General features: G+C 42.5%; 1 long non-coding RNA gene across 1 annotated transcript; it reads right to left on the minus strand.

Annotated features, from left to right (window-relative positions):
- Window positions 1–7,228: 7,228 nt before the first annotated feature.
- On the minus strand, window positions 7,229–21,541 carry LOC126108491 (uncharacterized). Its single transcript, XR_007523536.1, has 2 exons — window positions 21,306–21,541; window positions 7,229–7,531 (listed from the first exon to the last, which is right to left on the minus strand). It is a non-coding gene; the product is annotated as an uncharacterized LOC126108491 (long non-coding RNA).
- Window positions 21,542–23,003: the final 1,462 nt, after the last annotated feature.

Raw genomic sequence — 23,003 nt, forward strand, 5'->3', positions numbered from 1 at the left:
TATTCGATCTGTAGCCTGTGTTGCCATGCTGGTTTTGTGGGTTTCTTCTGTGTGTTGGTTGGTTGTGATCTCTGCCTAGTGTGTATATTTAGTGTAGTGAGTGCTCCTACATAAACCAGTAGTTGTAACTCTTCCATAGTTGTGTTTTCAGTTATTTTGTTGTGTATGATTGGTTTGATAGTTGTTATTGTTGTTTTGACTTGTGGGTTATTTGGCGGTCTATGCAAGAATGGTCTAATGTCTGTATTTATGTCTTTGTATTCTATATATGTCAGCTGAAATTTTTCTTCTATATCTAACATGTGTGTCACTTCATGTTCTATTTGTGCTTGTTCTGGTGGCTGTCTTAAGATTTCGTTTTCCTCTGATTGTTTAATTGATGTGTGTTGTTCTTTGTTTGTTTGCTCTGGGATGTTTGAGTCCATTACTGTATTTTCTTCTTCTTCTGATTGCACATTATTTTATTCCAGTACTTATTGTACTTGTTGTTTGATGTTTTCTAATTCTGACTGGGGTATCCTGTTATTTTTGATTATTACACGGATCTGATCAGCTAGTCGTTGTTCTGTTAAAAATTTTAATTCTGGGTATCTGGTAATAAATGTTGTGTATACTTGTGATCTGTATCCAGTTGTGTTGGTTCCTAAGTTTGTTGCTTGGTAATAACAGAACATGAGGTGTCGGTTAACTTCATCTGGTCATCTCATCCTCTGTCTTTGTTTTCCTTCTAGGGTGGTTGCAGGAAGCATATCCTGCAAAACACCTCTATTTGGATTTAAATCATTTTCCAGTTGGCTAGCAGTGTCATTACCATTGTGGGCGTGCGTAGGGTTCAAGCGTCGTCCCCGACCATAACGGCGCTTGTCCTGAACCAACTCATCACACTAAAAGAGGGGTTCGCCTTATCAGTGGTTTGTTCTTCTCGTCTCCTTTTACGACTGGCAGAACATACCGGAGGCCTATTCTTTTCCCGGGCCTCCACAGGGTTTATTATTATTATTATTATTACTATTATTATTATTGTTGTTGTTATTCTAAATTGGTTAATGCACACAAATGAAAACCAACACAACCATAAACTGTGACAGTCTATTCATCAATATGATACACCTACAATGGCAGACTGACATCCCAGCTGCCAGACTTCAAAAAATCCAAGCCACTTACAAACACTTGGGTTTACTATTATTGGTATTTAAGAAATTGCCAACATGGGCACAAGATGTGGCACTTACAGTGTTCAGAAACACGTCTAGCAACTGGCTGTACCATAACTAAATATAATGGCCCAATGTGACTGAACTTGTTTGTACTTGGATATGAGAATGTGCTATTTATCCACAATCTGACTGCTGATTGCAGTACTTTATAAGTTTGGTGCACTTTGTATAACAAGATGCCCCTGTCTTATCATTTCTGGGTCTTGTAGATGGTAAAAAAAATATAAAATAATTATTTGAAGTAAAATATTGTGGTCCATAACTGGAGTATAGAATTTAACATTTCCTGGATGACTGAATGATGCTGTTTCTTTCTCTAAACTCGTGAAATGAAGTATCCACAAGCTTTAAAGTAGATGTGAATGAAAAAACTATTGAAACCTTGTGGCATCTGTTTCATTGGATCAGTGGTTACAGTGCATATAATTATATCAAGAGAGCTAAATGCAAATTTATAGGTGCCACTGACTGGGTGACTAATGTTATTCTCCCACTGATGCTGAATGTGTAGCTCACACTCATTCCTTTTCTGTAACAAGATAATGAAAGATGCATCCTGGTGCAGCACAGCCTGTAGACCGTGGCAAATGAAATGTGAACAATTGTATAAGCTTTTTGCACAAGCATATTGTATGCTGTTCTGTCAACATATTGCTGAACAAGTAAGAGAATGACACAAACACAAATAAAAGGATTCAAAAGCACTAAAATGCAGAATGAAAAATAATTTTTTCTTTCAGTATTTGTCATCAATAAAATGGAATGCTTGTCATATAACTTTATTCATAAAAGCTAACTGGATAGATGAAAAAAATCCACTCAACAGGATGCAGCAAGAGAACACACTTATAAAAGGTATTACAATTTTCTAGCTTTCGGACCCAGTAGCTCCTTCTTCTCGTAAAAGGGTTGAAGGTGAAGGAAGAAGGGTGAGGGAAAAGTACTGGTGAGGTTTATGGGAAAGGGTAGAATTTGGAAAAGTCACACAGGTCCCCGGGTCAGGGCAGGCTTGCCAGACTTGGTGAGAACAAAAGATTGATTGTTGGGGACAGTAGCAGGCGATATTTTAAAACCCGACAGTTTAAAGGTGAAAGATAGGGTAATATGCAAGCCAGAGATTACTGCTAAAACATTATGCATGAGTTAATAAGAGAAAAATGCTAAGTGCATTATTTGTGGAAGAGGTGGGAGGGGGATGGCAAAAAATAGACAGGTCAGAAAATGAAAGATGTTGGAAACCAAAAGGGAGTGAAGAAAGTAATAGTTACTGTGAAAAAAGAAATTAACGTAAATTGAGGCCAGGGGGGTGACAAGAGTCAAGGCCATGTTGTTATGCCAGTTCCTACCTGTGAGGTTCCAAGAAACTGGTGTTTGGGGGAAGATTCCAAATGGTACGTGTGGTGAAACAGGCACCTAGGTCACGACTGTCATGTCGTAGAACACACTCTGCAACATGATGTTCTGTGTTGCCTATATACACCTTTCATCAATAATCATTCGTCCTAACTAATAACTTGGTGGTAGTCAATACATAAAATAAATTTAGAGCTGTGAATGTGGACAAAATTCAAATGCATAATGAAATGACAACTATTAAAATTTGTGCCAGACTGGGACTCAAACCCAGATTTCCCATCTACCGTGAGTGGTCACCTTACCATTAGGCTATCAGAGCATGACTCACAGCCAGACCCTAACTTTCACACGTTTTGTCAACCGTGTGCCTACAACATGTACTTGTACATCCTTTATATATATTCCTGTACAGGCAGGGATGGCTAGAGGACAAATGTAAGGATGTAGAGGCTTGTCTCACTAGGGGTAAGATAGATACTGCCTACAGGAAAATTAAAGAGACCTTTGGAGAGAAGAGAACCAATTGTATGAATATCAAGAGCTCAGATGGAAACCCAGTTCTAAGCAAAGAAGGGAAGGCAGAAAGGTGGAAGGAGTATATAGAGGGTCTATACAAGGGCGATGTACTTGAGGACAATATTATGGAAATGGAAGAGGATGTAGATGAAGATGAAATGGGAGATAAGATACTGCGTGAAGAGTTTGACAGAGCACTGAAAGACCTGAGTCGAAACAAGGCCCCGGGAGTAGACAACATTCCATTAGAACTACTGATGGCCTTGGGAGAGCCAGTCATGACAAAACTCTACCATCTGGTGAGCAAGATGTATGAGACAGGCAAAATACCCTCAGACTTCAAGAAGAATATAATAATTCCAATCCCAAAGAAAGCAGGTGTTGACAGATGTGAAAATTACAGAACTATCAGTTTAATAAGTCACAGCTGCAAAATACTAACGCGAATTCTTTACAGACGAATGGAAAAACTGGTACAAGCGGACCTTGGGGAAGATCAGTTTGGATTCCGTAGAAATGTTGGAACACGTGAGGCAATACTAACTTTACGACTTATCTTAGAAGAAAGATTAAGAAAAGGCAAACCTACATTTCTAGCATTTGTAGACTTAGAGAAAGCTTTTGACAATGTTAACTGGAATACTCTCTTTCAAATTCTGAAGGTGGCAGGGGTAAAACACAGGGAGCGAAAGGCTATTTACAATTTGGACAGAAACCGGATGGCAGTTATAAGAGTCGAGGGGCATGAAAGGGAAGCAGTGGTTGGGAAAGGAGTGAGACAGGGTTGTAGCCTCTCCCCAATGTTATTCAATCTGTATATTGAGCAAGCAGTGAAGGAAACAAAAGAAAAATTTGGAGTAGGTATTAAAATTCATGGATTAGAAGTAAAAACTTTGAGGTTCGCCAATGACATTGTAATTCTGTCAGAGACAGCAAAGGACTTGGAAGATCAGTTGAACGGAATGGACAGTGTCCTGAAAGGAGGATATAAGATGAACATCAACAAAAGCAAAACGAGGATAATGGAACATAGTCAAATTAAATCAGGTGATGCTGAGGGAATTAGATTAGGAAATGAGACACTTAAAGTAGTAAAGGAGTTTTGCTATTTAGGGAGCAAAATAAATGATGATGGTCGAAGTAGAGAGGATATAAAATGTAGACTGGCAATGGCAAGGAAATCGTTTCTGAAGAAGAGAAATTTCTTAACATCAGGTATAGATTTAAGTGTCAGGAAGTCGTTTCTGAAAGTATTTGTATGGAGTGTAGCCGTGTATGGAAGTGAAAGATGGACGATAAATAGTTTGGACAAGAAGAGAATAGAAGCTTTCGAAATGTGGTGCTACAGAAGAATGCTGAAGATAAGGTGGGTAGATTACATAACTAATGACGAGGTATTGAATAGGATTGGGGAGAAGAGAAGTTTGTGGGACAACTTGACTAGAAGAAGGGATCGGTTGGTAGGACATGTTTTGAGACATCAAGGGATCACAAATTTAGCATTGGAGGGCAGCGTGGAGGGTAAAAATCGTAGAGGGAGACCAAGAGATGAATACACTAAGCAGATTCAGAAGGATGTAGGTTGCAGTAGGTACTGGGAGATGAAGAAGCTTGCACAGGATAGAGTAGCATGGAGAGCTGCATCAAACCAGTCTCAGGACTGAAGACCACGACAACAACAACACAGGCGAGACATTTGGCTTGTAAGTAACTTGCTGTTGTTGGTGGATAAATACGATATTGCAGTGCCTGCGTTATTCCAAATTATGATGTAGGGTTTCTCTGGACATCCATGCATGTCCAAAGCAACAGGCACTGTGGCAACTGTAGCTGTTATGAGAGTATGACCAATTGTAATTGTGCAAGTATTACAATAGTTGAACAAATAATGGGTGACATCGATATAGCCATTTAGTAAGCCTGGGTGAGTGGCTACACTTTGAAACAAAACAGAAGTTAATATTGCAATTTTTTTTTACTCTGTTCCTTTATTTGATACTTAGAAGCTTAATGGGTGTTGGAACGCAATACCCCAACAATGCTAAATTTAGAGACTCGGCTTCCCTGTATTTCAGGAAGCACTGTAGCCATTGACATGAAAGTTTTACAGTACATTACACTGTATGTTCTGAGTCTACTGAACTAAAGTAATTGCATTTCAGCCACTGCTTTTGGAAATACAATTTTTTAATTACACAACTAAAATTTTGTGTACTTTTTAGTAGATTAAAAATAATTTTAATTATACATAACATTATGTCCCCCTTTCAGTTAAGTAGACTCAGGATATGTATGATATTACTCAATGAAAATTTGAGTACTCTACTCGAAGTGGTTTCTGAGATTTAGAGAAAAATGCGACTTCTTAGTGGCCAACTGTACTGCATACTCTGCTTTATCAATGCGAACCTTGACCTTCTGTTTAAGTTCTTTGATGCGGTTTGCTCCAGGATTAATTCCCATATGCTGTAGCATGCTCACCCTACCAGTGTTGCCATCATTAAAAGCAATAACAGCATCACTGACCCCTCACTTCAGTGTCTTCACTCCAACAGAAACATTTTTTGGTAAGCAAGGTTTCTGCTCTTTTGGACACGTCAGAAAGCACACCATACATTCATACAATCCCAGATTTAACCTACATAGGGCCTGCATATACTAGTATCAGAGAAATTTTTTCCAATATAGTCATACTTTTGATTCAGATGATATTAGCCTTCAATGTGAACATTTTCTTTTTTTATTTTGTGTACTTGAAAGGAATGAAACAAAATATAGTGCGCTCTTATAACTTTCGTGCTCTCAGGAGTCTGCATGCAGTCTGCTCTGTAGCTCTCCCTGCCCACTGTCTTCGACGCTGCGTACTACAATTGTGCAGCAGCTGCTGCAAACCTCTAGCATCGCTGTCCAGCCCTATGTTTCTCCTGTTTATGAAATATGAAGAATGTTTTGGATATTTCACTCTGGCTTTATCGCTGGTGCAATATGATCACAAATGAGAGTGCTACATTTTCTCGAGATTGGTGCCGGATAGACCTTCACCCAAGTCTAATGAAAAATTCAGTATCTTTGATAAATTTCATATGCAGTAACATATTATGTAATATGTCCCAAACACAAAATTATGTCAACCCCTGTTTGTCATTGCAAACTTTTTGGAATTTTGCGCCGTGTATTACTTCTGTGTAAATATCACAATAACTGTGACCATTAAAGAAATGGTGTGCACATCATCATGAGCCTGACTAAGTAATGCAGAAATCAATTTTTTTTACCAAATAGTTTCTGTAAAATCGTCTTAAGAAATACTGCAGCACGTACGTCTTGATGGTATCATCGCCCACCAGCCAGAAGGTGAAAAACTGGTCACTGTACATTGGACACTTTATCCTGCGCAGACTCTACCTCAGTTACTAATAAAATGGACTTCATCCTTCTCCACAAGGAGATTTTGCCAATTCATGGAGATATTAAATACCATGAAAAATTAAGTCTGAAACTAGGCATAAGATTCAATATACAACAAGACTAAAGAAATTCACAAGCAACAAATTGATAAATATCATAGAAGCTATAATGAGCTGTTATATTTATGGACATTGAATACAATATTTGGGTGGTCAGGGAAGTAAATAAATGGAAGAGTAAAAATAGCCTAGGCTGCTTTTCTGTAAACTCAGTAGGGTTTGTAACGTTGAACTTCCTAACTGTCCAAAAGGGGAAGTTTGGAAATATGAGGTTTACCAGCTTTGACTTTTAGTAACGAGATTTCCCGTGGACTTCAATTCAGAATGAAAACTATTCAAAAGCTGAGGTATCTTCTGACAGCAATGCTGAAAATGTGTGTTGGAAGTTTCTGTAGGTATACAGGAAAATACACATAGGATTAGGGCGCAAACTGGAGTTGCAGATATAATTGGGGCTATAGTTGGAATTTATTGTATTCAGGCATGACACAAAGCCAAGGAGATCGTGTAGTCATTCGACCGAGGAAAATCCTCGCTGCCACTATTCGGAGATGTAGTAAGAGCATTTAAAAATGAATCCACAGAGAGTACAAAAAATTTAAAATAAATACACAGAGATAACACACTTAGTCTCTTGGTATTTGTTAGTGATATATATGAACAGTTAGATTCAGCTACCAATTAAATATTTATTGGGCGTGGGCAAGAAATTGTGTATCTGTTATAAATCACAGTGATTGAGAAGTTAGACATGTCACAATAATAACTTTATACAATCTGGCTGTGATCTGAGTCGCAACTAGGAGTTGCAAGTAGCCTTTAACATTCAAGCTATGTGCCATCTTGCTGAATTTTGTACTTCTTCCTGTGAACCTCTTCTTTTTTTCATGTTCTTCATCTTCTTCTTCTTCTGCTTCTTCTTCATGTTCTTCTTCGGAGGGCTCTTAGTAGCTTAGTGCACCACTCTTCACGCTACAGAAGTTTTAAAAACATAGTAAGAAGATAATAAACAATAAAAGAAGTCATTAAAAATGGTGACTCTTAAATTGTAAAATGGCAGGAAATTGTGGAATTTAAAATATAAAACAAGAGTTGGCAATGCAAAGTAAAACATTCAGTAAGCAGACAGGTGCAATAGTAGACAGACAATTAAGAAATACGGCAACAGTATGGTCTCTGTTCACAACAGATAACAACTCACACCTAGCAACAATATGGTTTCTGTTCACTACACTTTAGAAAAAGACACAGAACACTTTAACACTCACTTAAAACTCTGCACTAAAAAGTTGCCATGGAGATGACACACCACAGCCTAGGGCAGAATGGTTATGGAGAGGGGGGTGGGGGGTGGGGGGTGGGGGGACATGAACATATGAGGGGAAAAAAAAGGGAGGGGGTAAGGAATACACTAACAGGTGGGGGGGGGGGGACTCATAAGGGAGGGCAGGATGGACATGAGAAGGAGTGGGTAAAGGCAGAGGAGGGGTATGCAAAAGTACTCAGGGGACAGAAGGGAGTCAAAGACAGAATATGCAGGAAGAGGGAAAATATGAAGAGGGTGGGGCCAGAGGAAGCCTAGGAAAAAGACAGAGGTAGGAAGGGGGAGGTGACCATCAAAGTTGATAGGAGGAATAAATGGAGGGAGAAAGGGCATCTTCAGAGAGGGAGAGTTGACAGAAGGCTCCTTGGGAAAGGAAATGAAGTGTGTAGAGGTAGATGGTTGGGGGGCACAATGGTGAAGGCGCAGCAGAGGGCGGGGTTGGAGAGGTGAGGAGCAACCAGGGGATGGGGGCATCAAGTCTGCAGATGGTGTATAGGACTCTGATATATTCAAGGAAAAAATAGCAGATCGGGGAAAGGAATCAGGTAACAGAATTTCCACATGGGGGATGGGAGACGTATACAGAAGGGAGGGCGAAGTGCAAGGTGTAGAGGATCTGGAGGGATTTATAGAATTTGGGTGCGGCAAAGATCCAGGCGGGACTGGCATAGGAGAGGATGGGATGGATCAAGGATATATAGGTGTGGAGGATGGTAGAGAGGTTCAACCCTTATGTCCGGCCAGAGAGGAGTTTTAGGAGACGGAGGTGGTTGTGGGCTTTGGGTTTGATAGGGCGGAGATGAGGGGTCCAGGTAAGGTGATGGTCAATGTTAAGTCTAAGGTAGGTGAGGATGGGGGAGAGGCAGACAGGATGGACACAGATGCTAAGGGAAAAATCAGGGAGCCAGAAGGAGGGAGCGGTACGACTTACGATGATTGCCTGGGTCGTGGAAGGATTGATTTTGAGGAGCCACTGGTTACACCATGTGGCAAACAGGTCAAGGTGATTCTGGAGAAGGCATTGGTTCCGTCAAAGGGTAGGAGCGAGGACAAGGGAGGCGTTGTTATCAGCATACTGCAGGAAGTGGACTGGAGGGAGGGGTTTGGGGCATATCTGCTGTGTACAGGAGGTAGAGGAGAGGGTAGGGGACAGAGTCCGGGGCAAACCCACAGAGGGCTAGAAGATGCAGGAATCGGTGTAATGAACGCTGACATAGGAAGGGTGGTGGAGAGGAAGGAGGCAGTCAGACGGACATAGGTGATAGGAAGAGCATAAATCTGGAGTTTCAACAGGAGACTGGGATGCCATATACAGTCGTATGCCTTTTCCACGTCAAGGGAAACAAAAATGGTGGAGCGGCTGGAGTTAAGTTGGAGGGAGAGGAGATGGGTGAGGTATAGGAGTTGATTGTTGGCAGAGAAGGAAGGTCAAAAGCCACATTGGGTGTTGGGGAGGAGGTGGTGTCGGTGGAGGTGGTGATGGATGTGCCAGGTAAGGATGTATTTTAAGAGCTTGCTGAACACTGAAGTGAGACAAATAGGGCAATAGGAAGAGACATCAGAGAGAGGCTTGTTAGGTTTGGGGAACATCAGGATATGGCAGGTTTTCCACAGGACAAAGTAGAAGCTGGCGGCAAGGATTACATTGGCAAAAACTACGTTATAGAGGGTGGTAAGGGCTGCAAGAAAGGAGGGAGGGCAGTGTTTGAGGTGGCGGCAGGAAATGTGGTCACGGGTGGGAGAAGTGTTGTGGTTAGTGCAGAGTGTGAGGCTGATGTCCTGTGTACTGATGGGAGTCTTAAGTTCTCATGGTGGTGTGTGGCCCAAGTACTGGAAGTTAGGAGCAAGGGGAGGAGGGAGCGGTGATATCCAGACATTTGACAACGTCGGGGAAGAGGGAATAATCAAATTGTGGATCATCTGGAATGGAAAAGACTTTGGATAGGTGGGAGGTGAAGTGGTTGGCCTTACTGAAGTTGTCTGGGAAGGGACGGTCATCAAGGAGGAGAGGGTTTTGCAGGGTAGGATGGTTTCCAGAAAAGGCTTTGGAAAGCAGACCAATAACTTGGAAGAGTTATTGGGAGTGTGGCGTTGAGTTGTAAGCGTGTCTATCACAAGGCAAAGCATTCCTTCACAGTAACCATGTCCTGTGAACCTCTTCTCTAGTTGTGATTCCAGAGACAAGTAGCAAGCATAAGTCGCAAGTAGCAAGATAAACGGTGCAGTTAACTGTGCCGTGTGAGGCTCGTGTTCCTGCTATCATGTATTTTACACCCTGTTTTTAATGTACTTCCACCTCACTACATTAATTTAAATTACTACTGTCACTTTGCCTGACCGTGACTGGCACTAGCAGAACATTTCGATATATCCCGTCTCATAGTATCTTTGCTCAACTGCTATTACTTCCGGGCATTGTCTGTCGTGAGTTCCGGTCGTGAGTTCAGGCCACCAGTCAGTTGGACCGCGTCTGGAGCGCAGTCCGGACCTGCCATTCAAGAGTTGCAATGTGGCACTGGTGCAGTAGGGTCGGAGCAGCGGTGAGGTCGGCATCGTCACGGCTCGCCCGACCATTGCTGCCTCGCAACACTTGAGCCGGGCCACAGTCTCGGTGGATCGTCAGTCTGTCATCCTAACAAACGACGCATTTTGGCTCGCCGATTGTTCGTGAGTCAGCTGTGTGTGTGTGCATCGACTCCCGATTTGTCATCGTGTGTGCTTACTTACTGTTGGGTATCGTTCAGGTCTTCGTGCAAGTGTTTGTCAGGTTGTGTGTGTAGTTGGCGTTATTTCCACTGACGACTATTTTAGATGTTGTCGGCATTCTGAGAGGAGTCGGTCGGTTGCTGAGGACTAGGGAAGTTATCTCCGAGTGGTGCAATCGGTTGTATCTGCTGCGCATCCCTGAGCAGTGTCAAATCATGTGTGGATCTGTCCCATCGCTACAAGCTTCGTGGCTCACTGACCGAGGATGTTAAAGTTGAGTAGGGGTTTCAACTGTCCAAGCCACATCCATTCATGTTGTGTGGTTCATTTCGGTGGTTCACTGTTGGGGAAGTTTCCCTGTGAGCAACACCGAGTGTTTCTATTGGTGAAATTTAGTCACCATGTGGTCCAATTAACTATATTGGTTGACTACAATTCGAGTGCACCAGCGGAATTTTCTCCCTTGTGGCCGTGAGTGTTCTGGTTACTTGCTCTGTCCACTGACGTAAATTCACACAGTGTTCCTTTTGGGTGAAGTTAACTACATTACCGTATTTCAAATTCAAGTGTACCAGTAGAATTTTCTGCCTTGTGGCCGTTAGTGGTCCGGTTACCTGTCCTGGCCACTAACATAATTTCAGGCAGCGTCCTTTCCTCATCTGTTGTTGCTGTCCAACATGGTGTGTAGTTTTGACAGCTAATACATATTTCATTGTAGATAATCATGTTCGTGACCTTTTGTGTTTGAGTTCTCATGTACTGATTGGTGGCAAGGAATTCGTTGTGTCAGTCAGTCCGAGGCGGTCCCCTGGTTGAGTTCCGTCGGATCAAGTGTAGTTGGGCTCACCACCTGTCTCACCTAAGTGAACAAGGGCAGACCGACCTCCCTGGAGGCTTCTCAGTGCCGTTTTCTTTATTGTCCTTCTCACCAGTGTTTAATTGTCCATTTACAATCTTTCATAGCCAATGATTTAAAAATTCTTGTTTTTACTGGACTTTATGTATTTTTGAATTTTGAAAACCAATTGTGGGCTTTAAGCCGTTTAAAACCTTATCCTTGAGATTACCCTTTATGCAAAAACATTGCAGCCTTTTCTGCCTTAAAGGATTATGGTAATATATTTTAAAAATTTCAAATTTAATTGTGGTTCTTACCCACTTGTATTGCACCTTGCATATGTTTGTTCTATCTGCTTTTGCCTTGAGGCTTTCCAGCCTAACTGCGATACCATATATATTTTAATTATTTCATTTGCTATTTTAACTGCATTTTCATTTTATTGACTTTTAAGATTTCTTGTTTGGAGGCCCTCAGCCATGAAATAGTTGCCCTTTTGAAACTCATAGTTCTAAAGATTCGGCTATGTGCTGTTTTGGTTTAATGGTGCTATTAAATTACAATAAATTACAATTTTGTGTGAACCCTACCGACACCTTATTTGGCCCTTTCCACAATCCTAATCACCTGTTCTGCCCTGCGGGTTTAGTGGGCATCTCATTAACATTCAGCGCCATGTGGCATCTGTTGGCCGACTTTCGTACTTCTTCGCCTCAAATTCTCTCTCTCTCTCTCTCTCTCTTTCTGTCTTTTTTTTCCTTTATTGAGTTTCAATTCCACATTAAGTAGGCAGGCTGGCAGTAGTTTAGTATTCTGCTGTTCAGGCTATAGAATTTTTAAAAGATGATAATAAGATAATAAGTAATAAAAGCAGGTGATAAGAATGGTGACTTCTAAAGTGTAAAATGGCGGAAAATTGTGGAAGCTAAAATATGAAACAAGAGTTGGGGATGCTAAGTATAACACACGTAAGCAGACAGGTACAATAGTAGACAGACAATTAAGAAACACGGCGACAGTCTGGTTTCTGTTCGCAAGAGATAAAAAAAATCACACACAGCGACAGTATGGTTTCTGTAAAAAGTTGGCATGGAGATGACATACCACAGCCTAAAACAAATGTGTGTGTGTGTGTGGGGGGGGGGGGGGGGGAAGGACCCTGATATATATAAGGGGCAAAAACAGTGGAGGAGAGGAAAAACCAAAGGGAGGGAAAGAACCAACGGAGAGAGAGGAGTCATAACAGAGGCCAGGGCAGACGTGACACTGAGAGGGTAAAGGCAGAGAAGGGGAATGCAAAAGTATTCAGCGGAGGGAAGGGTGTCAAAGAGAGGGTAGGTGCGGAAGTGGAAAAACAGGATGGGTGGAGGGGGCAAGAGGGAGCCTGGGGAAAAAATAAAAGTAGGGACAGGGAGGTGAGGATCATAGTTGATAAGAGGGATAAATGGAGGGAGAGAGGGCATTATCTGGGAGAGGGAGCTGTCGAAAGCCACCTTGTGAAAGGAGATGAATGGTGTGGAGGTGGGACAGAATGGTGAAGGCACGGCAATGGGTGGGGGTTGGAGAGGAGAGGTGCAACCAGGGAATGAGGGGGAGGTGTAGAGGGCACAGATATGTTTGAGGAAAAGGAGCATATGAAGGAAAAGAATCAGGTCATAGAGGATCTGTGTGTGGCATTGGAGGTCTATGTGGAAGGTGAGGTGGAGTGTGTGGCTCTCAAGGAATTTTGGGAGGGGGGAGGGGGGTATGGGGGGATGGTGGAAATCCAGGCGTGACTAGTGAAGCAGATGATGATGGAAAGGATCAAGGGTTTGTAGTTGTGGAGGATGGTCAGAGACGAGTTTAAGAAGACGTAGGCAGTTGTGGACTTCGGACTGAATAGAACGGAGATGAATGGTCCAGGTAAGGTGACGGTAAATGGTGAGTCCAAGGTAGGTGAGGGTGGGGGAAGAGGGGAACAGGACGGGAGCAGATGGTAAGGGAAAAATCAAGGAGATGGAAGGAGGGGATGGTAAGAACTACAATGATTGCCTTGTCCTTGGAAGGATTGCTTTTCAGGAGCCACTGGTTGCACCATGTGGCAAAAAGATCAAGGTGATTCTCGAGAAGGCATTTGGATCGTTGAACAGTAGGAGCGAGGGATGCCATTTGTAGGCCTTTTCCATGTCTAGGGAGACAAAAATGGTAGAGCGGCAGGAGTTAAGCCGGAGGGAGAGGAGATGGGTGAGGCGTAGGAGATGGTTGTTGGCAGAGAATGAAGGTCGAAAGCCACACAAGGACTGCAAGAAAGGAGGGAGGGCAGTGTTTGAGGTGACAGCAGGTAATGCGGTCATGGCTGGGAACAGAGTTGCGTTTAGTGCAGAGTGTGAGGATGATGTCCTGTGCACTGAGGGGAGTGTTGAGCTCCAATGGCGGTCTGTGGCCTAAGTACTGGAAGCCAGGAGCAAGGGGAGGAGTATCCATACATTTGATGACGTTGGGGAGGTGGGAATAAGCAAATTGGGGATCATCTGGAAGTCTTGAGATAGGTGGGAGGCAAAGTTGTTGGCCTTACTGAGGTTACCAGGAAAGCGACAGTCTTCATGGAGGACAGGGTATTGTGGGGTAGGACAGTTTCCAGTAAGGCAGTGGAAAGCAGACCAGTACTTTGAAGAGATTATTGGGAGAGCAGCATTGAGTTGTGTGCATGTCTGTCTCCAGGCTCAGCATTCCTTTGGACTAAGATTGTTCCTGAAGTGTCATTGTGATTGCCGGTGATGAGTGAGTGTGTCTCAGTCATGGGAGTGGAGGATGGATTGGTATAGTTGAAAGGATTCACGAATGAAAAGGACGGTACGCGGGCGAGGGCTGGGTGGTGATGGTGTACGGCTTTTGTATCGATATGGGCAGCTACGGCATTCATCAAGGTCTGGTGGAGGAAGGTAGCAGTTTGGGAGATGTTGTTCAGATATTGGAGGGTAGGGTTGAGGCATTTGTCCAGGGTGTATATCGAGTCTTGTTAGGCATTCCGGTTGCGCAGGAGTAATCGTGGACAAGTTTAGGAGGAACATCAGGATGAGGAAAGGGGCGGGGATAGCGACCATCAAAGATGCTGAGAAGGATGGGGGTGTGGTCGCTACCAATGATGTCAAGGCTTTTGGCGGTGATTGCCCGAGGAGGTTGGGAGATGCCAAAATCGTGTGAGGAGTGGTATTGGTTTCAGGTCAGGTGTGGGGCAAACCTGGTCTCCCTGGAGGCTGGTGATAAACCAATGCCACCGCTGGAGGTCAGCAGGAGGACAGCTGTGGATACTAATGTCTGCAGCAATCTCATATGTGAAGATGGTGCCTTAGATGTGGGCCAGTAAATCGTACGGTAAGGGGGTGCAAGGGCAGATGTAGATGGTGGCACATGTGATGGTAAGGGTGGGGAGAAGAGGCTGAGGGTGAGATTCTCAGAGAGATTGTTGAGAAGAGGTTGAGCCAAAGAGGGAGGTGTTTAAGGTGGCAACCCTACTACACATTAGTCTGTGGAGATGGAAAGACGAGGTTGGAGGAAGGTTTCATTGAGTGTGAAGGCTCCACATGGTGTTGATTTAGGGTATGCAAGAGTATTCTGGTAAATGATACTGTAATGTTGTTGTGCCATTGTGGGGGAGATTTAGAAGAGGGTGGTGAGGGAGGTGAAGGAGAAGTGGGCCGGCTTGTGGGAGTAGGTGGCATAGGTGGTGAGGTGAAAGATAGAACAGGCAGCGAGGGCAGTTTGGGAAATGGTGTGGAGGCATTGGAAAGGGTGGATTTTTTGTAGGACTATGGTGATAAAGTGGATGATGTCCTTTGCAGTAGGAGGACGGCAGAGGGAATTGTTGGGATGGATGTGATCATCTAGTGGATGGACGGGGATGGTGAGCTCTGGGGTGATGGGAGGAGGCTCTGCTTTACATTTATATGAGTAGGTAGAATGTGATTTGTTACAGGTACTCGTATTACAGGAGGGGGAAGAGGCAAGGTGGGGGCAGTTCTTGAGGAAGTGTGAATCTTTGCAATGGGGACAGGTTGGGGGCTCTTACAATCGGCAATGACATGCACATTATATTTAAGATATCATTGGCAGTGGTAGGATTAAAGGGGGAAACGGGAGGGGTCAACTTTAAGGCATCTATTAAAGATTAGGGCTTCCTCTGTAAGGAGACGGTCAATGGAAAAGAAGGATTCAGTGAAGATTATTATAAGGCATGTCGCCTCTGCATCATTAAAGGTGCGACAGGCCAAGCATATTTCAAAGTCAGTGTGGGAATTGTGTTCCACCAACACCTCAGCCTCCATGACCACGGGGCTAAGCTTCATGATCACAGAGGTGAAGGTCGGCAGATATCGGGGAGGCTGAAGCTGTCGGGGAGAGGAGAGGGCGTGGTAGGGGGTAAGGGTGGCTCGTGGGCCAAAGTGGACCCATAGGATTTTTGAGAGGAGATCAATGTGGAAGGATGCATGGGGGTGGAGTCCTTGCGAGGAATGGGAAGGGAGATAGGGGCATTGGGGAGGTATTAACAGATGTCAAGGGTGAGGCTGCAGGTGTCAGGGACTTGAGGGTCAGGATTTGAGAGGATGAAGGAGTGGAGCAAAGGAGGTGTAGGAGTGAGGGATGGGGTTGTATCCATGGGGATGGGTGGGTCACGGGGATCAGTCGTTTTCTTTGTGGATAGGGTGGGGCAGGGTCAACATTAGGGCATTTGGTAGGTCTCTTGGATAGGACAGGTTGAGAAGGATGCTGTGGGGTGGGTTCGAGGTTTAGGTGTCAGTGGAAAGTTCCTCCCTAAGTGTCAGGTGATGGAGTGGGTGGGGACGTGGGTGTGGCAGAGATTGTGGCACGGCATACTGAGATTTGTGCTGGCTGGGAGCCTGATGTAGGTGGCGCAGAGAGTGGTGGGAAGTCCGGAGATGACGATGGAGTGGCAGCTACAGGTGAGGGAGAGTCGGGGAAGTGATGGGCGTAAACACCACAGGAGTAGGATGAACAGGGAGGGAAGGAGTAATGGTGATGCGACCTGCTGAAGAACTCCATGTGATGGTGGTCGGAGCAGTGGAAGAGGAGGTGAAAATGATGGAGGTGGTAGGGTGGGCCACGGTGGTGGTGAGCAAGTGGGGGATGAAGACGGTGACAGCAGTGGTGACGGCAGAAGCGACGAGAAACGGTGGCGTTGGCGAAGAACTCGGCAATAGTGGCAGCAGCAGCAGTGACGAGATAGCCCTCGACGACGTGAGGGTCAGCAGCAACTCCACCAGGGTGGTGGCGGCAGCCCTCTGCAGGCAGTGCCGGTGGTCCAGTGACTTACTCTGGGCAGCAGTTGAATGATGAGGGCAACAAGGACGGAGGCGAGGGCAGGAACTGGTGTGGGGCAGAGCCCCACCAGAGCGGTGGTGGTGAGCACCGGGCAGCAAAGGCGAGCAGTGCGTGGCAGTGGCTGTGGCGTAATCCTGGGATGTGGGAATGAGGGAGTCCGACCCTCAAGATTTCTCTCAACCTCTTGTCTAGTTGCGATTTCAGTGACAAGTTGCAAGTAGAAGTTGCAAGTAGCAACTAAAATCACCAGTTATAATTGAATGCCGTATGTGATCTGTTATCCTCTGCCGGCCGGTGTGGCCAAGCGGTTAACGGCGCTTCAGTCTGGAACCGCGTGACCGCTACGGTCGCAGGTTCGAATCCTGCCTTGGGCATGGATGTGTGTGATGTCCTTAGGTTAGTTAGGTTTAAGTAGTTCTAAGTTCTAGGGGACTGATGACCTCAGATGTTAAGTCCCATAGTGCTCAGAGCCATTTTGTTATCCTCTATTCGTACTTTGTTTGTTATTGTGTCTCACAATATGGGTGTATTGCGTGCTTATGGTCAAAAATATGAACGAAGAAGCTGATTTTCTCTGAGAAAAATTTTATACTCAGTTGAGATTTGGGGCAGCCGAGTAATGTGAAGGCCGAATAAAGGTTGTGGTAGCCTTCCATATACACCTCCCACACCCCATGCGGATCCTAAACGACCTGATTCCTTTCCATCTGCTCTTCTTCCTCGAACATATCTGCATCCTGTACACCTCCCACAGACTTGATCCGGCCATTCCCTGGATGTCCCTCTCCTTTTGAACCCACACCCACAGCCGTGCCTTCATCATTGTGCCCCACCTAACCTGCACCTCTACACCCTTCATCTCCTTTCCCAAGGTGGCTTCCATCAACTCCCCCTCCCAGATGATGCCCCATCTCCCTCCATTTATCCCTCCTTTCAACTTTGATCCTCACCTCCCCCTCCCTACTGCTGTCTATTTCCCAGGCTCCCCTTCCCTCTCCCAGCCCATCCTGTTTTTCCCTCTTTCCCGGCTACACTCTTTTGAGTCACTTCTCTCCCCTGAGTACTTTTCATTTTCCGCCCTATGCCTTTCCCCACACCCTCTCTTGTCCACCCTGCCCCCCCCCCTTATGAGTCCTCTTCGTCCATTGGCTCCTCTCCCTTACTTTGCTTTTTCCTTGCCTCCCCCCCCCCCCCCCCCCCCCCACCGACCTAGGCTGTGGTGTGTCATTTCCATGCCAACTTTTTAGTGCAGTGTTTTATGTGAGTGTTAAGTGTTGTGCGTCTTTTCCGAAGTGTTGTGAGTAGGAACTATACTGTCACTGAGTGTGATTTTTTTATCTCTTGCAAACAGAAACCAGACTGTCACTGTGTTTCTTAATTGTTGTCTACTGTTGTACTTGTCTGCTTCCCATGTACTTAATTAGCATAACCAACTCTTTGTTTTATATTTTAACTTCCACAACTTTCCGCCATTTTACAATTTAAAATCCACCATTTTTATTGCCTGCTTTTATTACTTATTATTATGTTTTAAAAATTCTGTAGGCTGAAGAGCGGCATACTGCTCCAGCCATGTAGGCCAATATCACTACTGACAAGCTTTTCAAAGGTTTTAGAGAAACTAATGCATGCCAGGATAGTTAAGCATCTCAGTGAACACAATAGCTTCAGCAAAAGTCAGTTTGGATTTCAGAAAGGTTTGTGAGTGGTAGATGCAATATTCGCATTTACTCTTGGAATCTATCAACAAAAAACAAAGTGATTGGCATATTTTGTGACCTAAAAAAAGCATTTGACTGTGTAAATCACCAAATTCTTTTACAAAAAGCTGCACATCTCGGTATAAGTGGTGCAGCAGGGAAATGGCTCAACTCATATCTGTCAAACAGGAAACAAAAAGTTGTAGTAGATAGTCAAGATGGTGTCCCAAATGATCTTCCTCTCTCTACGGAATATTGTAGATTCACCATTTTCGCGGATGACACTACACTACTTATTGATAATTCAGTATATAAACTTGAGGTAATGGCAAATAAGGTTTTAAATGAAACGGTGAACTGGTTCAACATTAATGGTCTTATTTTAAATTACTGTAAAACAAACTACATTCAGTTCCACAAAACATCCAAAGATGAGGAAATATTTGTAAAGATAGGTGAGCAGACAATAACCAGGGTAGATTCCTCAAAATACCTAGGCTTGCATATTGATAGCAAACTGAATTGGTCAAACCACATCGTGGATCTGTGCAAAAGACTAAGTTCAGTAACATACGCATTGCGCATTGTTTCTTCTTATAGAAATACGGAAACCATGAAGTCAGCGTATTATGGTTACTTTCATGCAATTACGGCATATGGAATTAATTTTTGGGGAAATCAGCCACTGGCTAAAAAAGTACTTTGTGTACAAAAAAGAGCCATAAGCATGATGTGTGGAGTCCATCCTAGACCCACATGCAGGAATCTTTTTAAGAAGCTTGAAATACTTACACCCACTGCGCAATACATATTCTCATTGATGTGCTTCATAAGGAAAGAAAAATCCATCTTTAAGCTGAATAGTGCATATCACAGTCACAATACTAGAAGGAAACATGATATCCACTATGAACAGCCAAATCTAAGTATGGTGCAGAAAGGAGTCCATTTCAGTGGCTGTAAGATTTTTAATGCCCTCCCTTCAAGAATTAAGTGTTTGGTAGACGATGATCTCCTATTTAAAAAAATCTTAAGGCAGTTCCTATTGCAAGGATCATTTTATACATTAGAAGAGTTCATGAACTACAGTGTTTAACATTTCTTGTATTGTAAATTGCAAATGTATGCCCAAATTTGTATTTGTAAAACGGAATATTTTTATTGTAAACATATATTTTGCACTGTTTATTTCTCTGTAACACTTATTATTTCGTAATCTTTATCTATCTCTAAAATGTGAATCCCTCTGGAAGGGGTTGGGCTGGCAGCAGCTTAGTATTTTTATTTATATATCTCTTGTTCCGGTGATCCATGTTGTGACACTATCACAGGAGTGTGTATTTTAAAATACAGACAAAGGTATAGCTGTGTATTATACTGTTGGAAATAATATCAGTCTAGTGAATACAGCTGTTTAATGTTTGGTAAAAGTTACATAGTAGACACCAGATTGAATTTTTTGTAGTTTATGTACAATATATGTGTGTAATATGCATCAAAATACTCATCAGAGACTTAGCCATTATCTGGTTTTAAAATCACCGTGCAATTTTAACTTCTTTTTCCTTTTTATTGAGTTTCGAATCCCTCTGGAAGGGGTTGGGCTGGCAGCAGGTTAGTATTTTTATTTATATATCTCTTGTTCCGGTGATCCATGTTGTGACACTATCACAGGATATGGAACGTGTCAATTTTACAAGCTTTTGGCCAGAGTTACATAGTAGACACCAGATTGAATTTTTTGTAGTTTATGTACAATATATGTGTGTGTATTTTTTTTTTGTTTTTTTTTCTGTAGTGGGACCTAAGTTACTGTTTACTGTTTTTGTTTTATTTTATGTATTACCATACATTCTGGCCAAAAGCTTGTAAAATTGACACGTTCCATATCCTGTGATAGTGTCACAACATGGATCACCGGAACAAGAGATATATAAATAAAAGTACTAAGCTGCTGCCAGCCCAACCCCTTCCAGAGGGATTCGAAACTCAATAAAAAGGAAAAAGAAGTTAAAATTGCACGGTGATTTTAAAACCAGATAATGGTTAAGTCTCTGATGAGTATTTTGATGCATATTACACACATATATTGTACATAAACTACAAAAAATTCAATCTGGTGTCTACTATGTAACTTTTACCAAACATTAAACAGCTGTATTCACAAGACTGATATTATTTCCAACAGTATAATACACAGCTATACCTTTGTCTGTATTTTAAAATATTGCATTAGTAATATTCCCAATTTCAACTTGTATCTGTAAGATCAGTGCTTTCCAATGTTTGACGTGCACATCATCAATCTTAAAACACGCAAGCTTCTGTCCTAACCTAGAGATTGGGCTACGCTACAGGTCAGTCCGTCATCACAATCAACATTCAAGGATAAACGTATCAGTATCACACTCTATCAAGTCGTTATCATTAAATACGTGGCAGAAAATGTGGGGGAATCGAATGTGAATGGAATATTCGTTATTCAGTCTCAGTATGGTTCACATCTATTTATCATTCCTTTCTAATCACGTAATGACTTCAGTTACGCACTGTACCAATACTCATTTTGCACACTTTATTATCAACCATGGCTCCTTTACGGTGCGAATTCTTCAAGAGTCATTTTGAATCTTCATGACTATCTCTTCTAAATGTGGATGAGTGCATAGAGCATCCAGTAGTCGCGTCTGACAAAATCACGAGAATTATTAAAATTTTATATTGCTACTAATTACTAGCGATATAATTCACATTATACAACTGCTAATACTTCTGGTAATGAAAGCACTTGAGTGGGGGGAGGTTTCACACTTTGCGCAAGCGATGCCCCCAGATTCATTTACAAACATAGAAACTAACCTTACTTCTGACAAAGACGATGTAAAGACGCTGTGGCAACTTTTCCAGTTTTGCTGTCACTGGCATTATGAATTATCGATAAATCAAGTGACTTTCAATGAATGTAGTTCAGATACTTGTGAAGGCGCAACAACGTGGTTAGAACCCGTATTCGAATTATGAGCTCTTATGGTACTGTGTGGTAATTTGCGATGTAATTCTCAATATCGCACTATCAATACTTTCACACTAGTTCCATTAATTTAAACCAAAGCCAAATGAAGAACATAGGTAAACCAAACTTAATGCTGATCGTGTCGTAGTAACGAAATTTAGTGTGTGAGCTCACATATCTTACGTATCAACTGAGCATCAAACGTTGAAAATATTAACATTACAATTATAATGTTATTTATATAGAATGCCCTACTTTCACTAAACTTAGGGTCATGATCAATAACAATCACGCCTTTCAAAAATTAAATCATTAATTGTTATTACAATCATAACGTTATTTACATAGAACGCATTACTTTCACTCAATTTATAGGCATGATCAATAACAACCACGCCTCCCAAAAATTCAATATTAACTGTTATACATTGCTAGGTAAATACGACGCAATGATTAAATATGTAGAACATTGTACCACAAATATTGCTAGGTATGAAGTATTCACTTCATAATTAATTGGAATATACATGCGATTATAGCAGCAGAGTAAAAACAGTTAAAGCGAGGGACTTCTTTATTACATCCATCGTCTGCCTGCAGAACTTATAATTGCAAACTGAAATGAAATATGAAGAATTTAAATCGTTTGGAGTGAAGCTCCGAACCGCAGTGTTGCTAGATGTTACCGTCAGATGGCACCCTAATACGCTGAGTGAGAAAGTGTTGCGGGTCTCTCATTCGCTTTGCTAACAGCACTCAGCAATCGGCAGTTACCGAATATTTGTAGCCACACCAGTCTTATACATTGCTTGTTTAAAATGGGGGATGTGATGCATTTTGAAAAGTTTTATGAACATTTTACACTCGTGTTGTACTACTATTTGCATTTGACACATTTTTACTTTAGTATAAAAACAGCTATAAAATGCCGAGAAATTAAAAAAATCGTTTATATTATTCGTATTACATTTGTATATCTGTTATAGCTTTCATGTCTTGTTACAATTCCATGAGTCCTGTAACAATACAGCGCATACAAGTAAACAAATAATGAAAGCGTATTGCTTGAACTAGATATCTTACTATATAGATAGAGACAGTCTGTTTTGTTGGTTCAGTAATATGCCTTACATTTTAGTATCATTCCAACAAGTTATCGCGATCAAATGTGACGATTCATCGCATATCAGTTCAAGCTAAAATACTGTTTGTGATGTGGCATCTTTTCTCTGTTCCCCAAATTCCCGTTTTTTGTCCCTCTTTATCAGATTTGGTTCCCCCTCAGAGGGGGAGGTGGGCTAGCAGCAGCGTAATATGCCGCTCTGCAGCCTACAAATAGTTTAAAAACATAATGAGTGAAGAATAAACGATATAACCAGGAGCTAAAACGGTGACGGGTTAAAACCGTAATAGGGCGTAAAGTTGCGTAACTTAAATTAGAAAACCAAAGGGTCGGCGATGCTGATTAAAATAAATAGTAATTAGACAGGCACAATTAAAGAAACATGGCGACAGTTTGGTTTCTGTTCGCACGAGTTGCAAAA

The sequence above is a fragment of the Schistocerca cancellata genome, chromosome 11, assembly GCF_023864275.1.
Source record: "Schistocerca cancellata isolate TAMUIC-IGC-003103 chromosome 11, iqSchCanc2.1, whole genome shotgun sequence".
NCBI lineage: Eukaryota > Metazoa > Arthropoda > Insecta > Orthoptera > Acrididae > Schistocerca > Schistocerca cancellata.